Genomic DNA, 7,560 nt, shown 5'->3' with positions numbered 1-7,560 from the left:
ACTCCTTAGACTTTTAATACATAAGAAAAATTACTCTTAGTTTCCAAAACAAATACTTAACCAATTAGTGGTGAGTAGGGGCTATTGAATAAATTAATATTAGGTAATAAATTTATTGAATAACTCCATAGACTTTTGATCAATAAGAAAAAGTACTCTCCCTTTTTAAAACAAATACTTAAATTATGACCATAGTAAAGAGGGATATTTAAAGTTTCTTTGTTAGTCGTGGGTAGAGATTACTCAATTAATTAGTGTTACCTAATCAATCTATTGAATAACTCCATAGACTTTTGATCAACAAGACAAAGTACTCTCACTTTCTAAAAAAAATATTTAAGAGCTATAGCCATATTAAAGAAGGGTATTTGAAGTTTCTTCATTAGTAGCAAGGAGGGACTAGTGAACAAATTAGTGCTAGATAACGAATCCATTAAATAATTTCATAGACATTTGATTAATTTAAAGAAAAAAACACTCACTTTTTAAAACAAATACTTAAGCTATGGCCATATTAAAGATGTCTATTTAACTTTTCTCCATTACTAATGAGGCCTCCATTACTAATGAGTAGGCCTTACTAAATAAGTTACTATTAGTTGATTGATCCATTGAATAACTCCTTAGACTTTGAATAAATAAGAAAAAATACTCTTACTTTCTAAAACAAATACTTAACCAATTAGTGGTGAGTAGGGGCTACTGAATAAATTAATATTAGATAATAAATTTATTGAATAACTCCATAGAATTTTGATCAATAAGAAAAAGTACTCTTCCTTTTTAAAACAAATACTTAAATTATGATCATACTAAAGAGGGATATTTAAAGTTTCTTTATTAGTGGTGAGTAGAGACTCAATTAATTAGTGTTAGCTAAGCAATCTGTTGAATAACTCCATAGACTTTTGATCAACAAGACAAAGTACTCCGACTTTCTAAAAAAAATATTTAAGAGCTATAGCCATGTTAAAGAAGGGTATTTGAAATTTCTTTATTAGTGGCGAGGAGGGACTAGTGAATAAATTAGTGTTAGATAACCAATCCATTAAATAATTCCATAGACATTTGATTAATTAAAATAAAAACACACTCGCTTTTAAAAACAAATACTTAAGCTATGGTCATATTAAAGATGTCTATTTAAATTTTCTCCATTAGTGATGAGTAGGGCTTACTAAATAAGTTACTATTAGTTGATTGATCCATTGAATAACTCCTTAGACTTTTAATAAATAAGAAAATGTACTCTTACTTTCTAAAACAAATATTTAACCAATTAGTGGTGAGTATGGGCTACTGAATAAATTAATATTAGGTAATAAATTTATTGAATAACTCCATAGACTTTTAAACAATTAAAAAAAAGTACTCTTTGTTAGAGTAATTGGGTCTTTACTTGATTAATTAAACAATATTTTTTTAATTCCTTAAGTTCCCAATTATCTTTTTACACTTAAGCTAATATTAGGTGCATATTAATTAATTATTTTATTAATTATTATGTGCAAGCCTAGGGTTTTCCCTTTTTAGGGTTTATTGACCTATTAGAGGTTAATTTTTCTTTTCATTGTATTATCTTTTCACAATACATTTTTGGTGAATTGGAGCTCTCATTTTTTGAGAATATTTTTCCTGTGTTTTGTTTGTTCTTCAGATTATTGCTTACTTGCTTCTCCTTGTAACAGGTTATTCGGCTTGTAGAAGATCTTCAGGATACTATGGGGTTGTATTTATCAACTCCAATATGGTATCAGAGCTCAGATCTGCAGCTATTTGTTCCTATTTTTGAGAATTTTACATTGGAAGCAGATCTGGGGTTTCAGGCATTTTTTTGTGTGCTTAGGGTTAAGATTTTTTTTTTGAGCACTTTGGGCCTAAATGGACTTCATCATCGTGCTCAGAAGGCCTAAAAACCCCTATAGTCATATAAAATTTGTCCATTTTTGACTCCTGAGCATCTGGGTGATTTTTTTTTCTCCTAACCAGGTCGTACGACCTTGGCATACAAATCGAGAAATTTTTTTTTCAAAAAATAAATTTGTGCTTTTTTATGGCATGCAGGCCAGATCTTGACATTTTTCAAAATTTTTTAATTCAAAAGTCAAAAAAAAAAATCAAAACCCTATCAAAAGGGGTGAAGCAAAAATTTTATAAAATTTTTGTTTTTTTGGGGGTTACAGTTGCCCGAAGGTACTGCAGGCCGCCGTACGGCGCATGCGGCCTTGTCCATCAAGCCCCGCCGGCCCTCTAGCCGCCACTGGCCCCTTTTCCCCCACCATCGGCTCCCATCTGCGGCCCCCGTTGGTAACTCTGCCCCTGCTGCCGGTAGCGTCCCCGCTTAAGCATCGCCGCCGCCACCCGCTCAGCGCCGCCGCTGCCTCCTCAGCCCCTGCTCCGCCTGATCGCTTTGCTCCGCCCCTGCTCCACCTAGCCCTCGCTCCACCCAGCTGCTCCGCCTTGTTTCTCCACTCCACCCGGTTGCTCCACTCGGCTGCACCACCAACGCACCACTGGAGCTCCACCCTTCAACCTTTTTGAGGAGGGATTGGTTTTTTGGCTCTGTCTTGAGCATCTGAAGTCGGATTTTGGTGAAAAAATAGGCATCGAAAAGGTGATTCCGAGTTGGACCTCGTGGTGGTGGATTTTTTTCCTAAATCTTCTATTTGACTATACTTTTTACCAGTCAAAGTCAGGCTTCTTTTTTGCACTTTCGGGGCCATAGAATGGGCAAAGGGTTTCTCTATTTTTTGAAAATGAATAGGCGTTGGAAAGCTCTCAGCATGATCTATTCATATTTGTGATCATTTTTCTCAAAATATTTATTAAGTACATGAGATATTAGTTTGAATTTTTTTTGCTTATGCACTACTTCCTTCTCATTACTATGTACTAGTGTTTGGGTTTCTCTATTGTGGGGGGGTGTTTTTTTTTGCTTTCTGTCATTTATATCAGAAATCAAGAACACCTAAACTCTCAAAACAAACAAACCCTTCTACATCTTCTGTCTATTCTGAAAGATCACATAATAAAAAAAAACAACAAGCAGGTGTAGGTGCAGAGTTTTTTTTTTGTTCTCATGGCAGATCCTTCAGTTGAGTTGTTGACTTCACACAACTATCACACTTGGAAGCCATGCATCATGAGGCTTACTAGGGCATGAGGGTTGTGGGCTTCTTTGGATGAGGTTTAGCCAGTACTACAACGTCCTTATGAGATTCTTATGCATAGGAACAAGCTGGATGAGGCCATGGGTTTACTCTCTTTGCATGTCTCCGACAATCTTCTATTTCACCTTGATGAGTTGCTTACTCCTCGAGATATGTGGTTGAAGTTTGATTCTCTCTTCGGGAGGGTCAATGAGATTCAGGCATTACAGATTGAGGTAGAGTTGATTTCTTTGTCACCTGATTCCTTTCCCACTATTGAGGATTTTTTGAACAAATTCAAGGCTACTAGATCTGTTCTTTAGGGATGTGGAAAGAACAAGACAGATACAAAGTGCATTCATTTGATTCTTTCGAAGCTTCGGGGTCACTTTTAGTTTTTTGCCTCTGCTTTCTACTCCACCATGGATGGCTTGGGTGCTCATTTCAACATGCCTACCTTTGATGTCTTTTGTGAGTGATTGTCTTGTGAGTAGTCTCATCTTTCTCAGCTGGATACACTCTCAGGCTCCAAGAATAAAGCATTGGTTTCTCAGTCCTCTAAGGAGAAGGAGAAATAGAAGCAGAAACTGAAGCCGAAGAAGCCTTCTGCAAGTAGTGAGAATTCCTCCAACCCTGCTCCTAAGTCTGATTCAAAGCCATTTCCTCCCAAACAAGGAAAATATTCATAGTTTGGTGAGTCTTCCTCCAAGACTAAGAAGAAATCAGGAGAGACTTGCAGTTTTTGTGGCAAGGATGGCCATCCAGTTTCCAGGTGTTGGAAACATTTAGAGGCTTTAGAGGAAGCCATGCAACAACATCACATTTCCTCACCTAAGGCATCTTCTCCTTCCAAAGGGAAAGGTCATGCTTTCACTGCTCGAGCTTCGACCTATGGGTCCACATGGATTCTAGATTCTGGTGCTTCTCACCATATCACATACACTTAGCAGTTGGTTACTTCTCTTGCCTCTTGTGATATTTCACAGATTGCAGTGGGTGACTCAGTTCAAATTTCTGTCTTGGGTTCAGGTTCTATCTCTTTGGATGGGGGTACTCTACAGGATGTTCTAGTTGTCCCTGAAATCTCGATGAACCTCCTATCCATTTATCAGATTTGCCACTCTGGCTCTGGTATAAGATAGTTGAGTTCTCACCACATGATGTGGTTATTTGGGACCTCCATGACCTTAATTTGGTTGTGGCTACTGGTAGTGTGGATTCTGCATCTTGTCTCTACAAATTTGATGAATTTGAACCCTCTTTGGGTACAGGTTCATCTCTCATAGCACATGCAGATTTAGTGAGTAAGCTTTGGCATGAGCGATTGGGCCATGTCAATTACAGATATCTTCATCAGATGAGTACATAGGAACTTGTTCTTGGGCTCCCATAGATTTCCTGCACTAATGGTGTTTGTCATGGTTGTGTTCTTGGCAAGCATCATAGAGATCCCTTTTTGAAGGGAAGAGCCTCTCGTGCTTTGGGACCCTTGGAGTTGATTCATAGTGATCTTATGTCATTTCCCACTCCTTCTTTTTCTGGGGCCAAGTATGTACTCACTTTTATTTATGACTTCTCCAGATGCACTTGGGTGTACTTTCTTAAGTACAAGTTTGATGTCTTTGATTCATTTCAAATCTTCAAGACATATGTAGAGAAGTAGTTTGGTTGTTCTATTCAGCGGATACGTATAGCTAATGGGGGGGGGTAATGTGAATCAGGCTTTCAGAGATTTTTGCACTGAGCATGGTTTGCAGCATCAGTTTACTGTTCCCTACACCCCTTAGCAGAATGGTGTCGTTGAATGCAAGAACAAAACTTTATGGGAGATGGCGAATTGTATGATTCAGTCCAGGTCCATGGATTCATTTTCTTGGGTTGAGGCAGTCAATTGTGCCAACTATATTCATAATTGGATGCCTCACAAGGCTATTCGATATATGACTCCTGAGGAGGCTTGGTCTCATGACAAGCCCGATGTTTCCTTTTTTAGAGTGTTTGGCAGTGAGGCATGGGCTTTTATTCTAATGCTCAAAGGCAAGCCATGGAGTGGAAGAGCCGACCACTCATTTTGGTTGGCTATTGTGAGGATGTTACAGCGTATAGGTTGTTTGATCCTGATTCCAAAGAGGTCCTATTTCGATGGGATGTTTAGTTTGATGAGCACCTTCCCACAGTGGATACCCTGACTCCAGTGTCTACTCCTCTGCCTCCTCCAACCACTGCACCCCTTCAAGATCTTTTTGAGGATGATTTTGATGATGGTACTGATGATCCACCATCCCCACCTCCACCCACTCCACCTCAGATGCCCAAGTGTGCTCGCTTTACTGTTGAGGCGGCAGGTTCTATGGCCGGTGATCCTTCAGATACTTGTCGCACTCATTCTCATTATGTGGGTTCTAGTCTTTTGAGTCATGCTATTTCAGATGACCCTCATAAGTTTTCAGAGGTGATAGGTCACCCTGAGTGGGATTGTGCTATGGAGGAAGAGTATTCTTCTTTGATGAGGAATCATACTTGGGATCTTTGTCCTCTTCCTAAGGGCAGAAAGATGGTTAGGTCCCACTGGTTGTATCGCACTAAGTATGTTGTTGATGGTTCCATTGATAAGTACAAAGCACATCTTTTTGTGAAGGGTTTTTCACAAGTTGAGGGTATTGATTACTCCAAGACATTTACCCATGTCACCAAGATGAACTCCATTCGCTTTGTACTATCTCTTGTAGCTTCTCAGAGTTGGCCTATTTTTCAAATGGATGTAAAGAGTGCATTCTTGCATGGGGATCTACAGGAGGAAATATACATGGAGTAGCCTCAGGGATTTGTGCAGGATAGTTCTTTGGTTTGCAGACTTCGGCGTTCATTGTATGGTCTCAAACAGGCCCCTTGGGCTTGGTATGAGAAGATGGACTCTTTTTTGCTCTCCACTGGGTTCTCCCGTAGTCATTCTGATCACGCAGTGTACATTCAGCTTCTTGAGGGTGACATCTTGATTCTTGTGCTATATGTTGACAATCTTCTCATCACAAGAAGCTTATCCTCTATGATTTAGCATATTCAGGGTGCCTTGATGGACCAGTTTGAGATGACAGATCTCAGTCTTTTGCACTATTTCCTTAGTCTTCAGGCGATTCAGTCTTCTGATGGGATCTCTCTCCACTAGCATAAGTATGCTCTTGACATACTTCAGCACTTTGGCATGCTTGATTACAAGCCTGCTCCCACTCTATTTCAGTCAGGGGTTGTTTTGATTATTGCTTGTCCCACTCCTTTAGTAGATTCTACACTTTATAGGTAGTTGGTTGGCAGTTTGTTGTACTTGACTCACACCCGTCTTGATATTTCCTTTGTGATTGGTCTTGTCTCTTGATTCTCCCATGATCCTCATGAGAGTCATTGGCAAGCTTTCAAACATATTTTGAGGTACATTCAGGGCACTAGTTCTCATGGCATTCACTGCACATCAGGGGAACCTCACATTGTTGGCTACACTGACTCAGATTGGGCTGGTGATGTCATTGATTGGAAGTCTACTTCTGGCTTTGTTTTCTGCCTTGGCTCTGGTCCTATCAGATGGTCTTGTAAGAAGCAGACTGCTCATGCCTTATCATCTACAGAGGCTGAGTACCGCACTGCTGTGCTTGGTAGTCAGGAGATCTTATGGCTTCGACAGTTGATGACTGATTTTGGTTTTCCTCCTGATAGTCCCACTATTCTTTGGTGTGACAATCATAGTACTATCATATTCTCCACAACCTGGTAGAGCATCAATGGATGAAGTACATTGAGCTTCACATGCATTTCATCTGTCAGTTGATTCAGGATGGTGTTCTCATTCTGGAGTACATTCCCACTTCGGAGCAGGTTGCAGACATCTTCACGAAACCTTTTGCATTGCCACACTATCTTCAGTTGCGCTCTATGCTTGGGATGAAGGAACTTGTCCTTGGGGGATCTTTATGAGGCCTTCCTTCATTATTCTTTTTTCAGCATGTTCTTTTATCTCTTTTTGGAGAGGATTTTTTTCCCACTGGGTTTTCTCCTTTGTCTCCATTTTATAGAGATTTCATTGTATTTGGGTACCTGATCAGGCCTTGTTGCCAGGACCCATCTTTCATGCTTTCAATAGTTGTTCTAGGTTTTAGCTTCTCCCTAAGTCTAGCTTAAGGGGGGGTGTTAGAGTAATTGGGTCTTTACTTGATTAATTAAACAATATTTGTTTAATTCTTTAAGTTCCCAATTATCTTTTTACACTTAAGCTAACATTAGATGCATATTAATTAATTATTTTATTAACTATTATGTGCAGGCCTAGGGTTTTCCCTTTTTAGGGTTTATTGACCTATTAGAGGTTAATTTTTCTTTTCATTGTATTATCTTTTCACAATACATTTTTGGTGAATTGGAG

Source organism: Cryptomeria japonica, chromosome 2, assembly GCF_030272615.1.
Source record: "Cryptomeria japonica chromosome 2, Sugi_1.0, whole genome shotgun sequence".
NCBI lineage: Eukaryota > Viridiplantae > Streptophyta > Pinopsida > Cupressales > Cupressaceae > Cryptomeria > Cryptomeria japonica.
The sequence above is the reverse complement of the archived record's forward strand: the minus strand, read 5'-3'. Positions refer to the sequence as shown.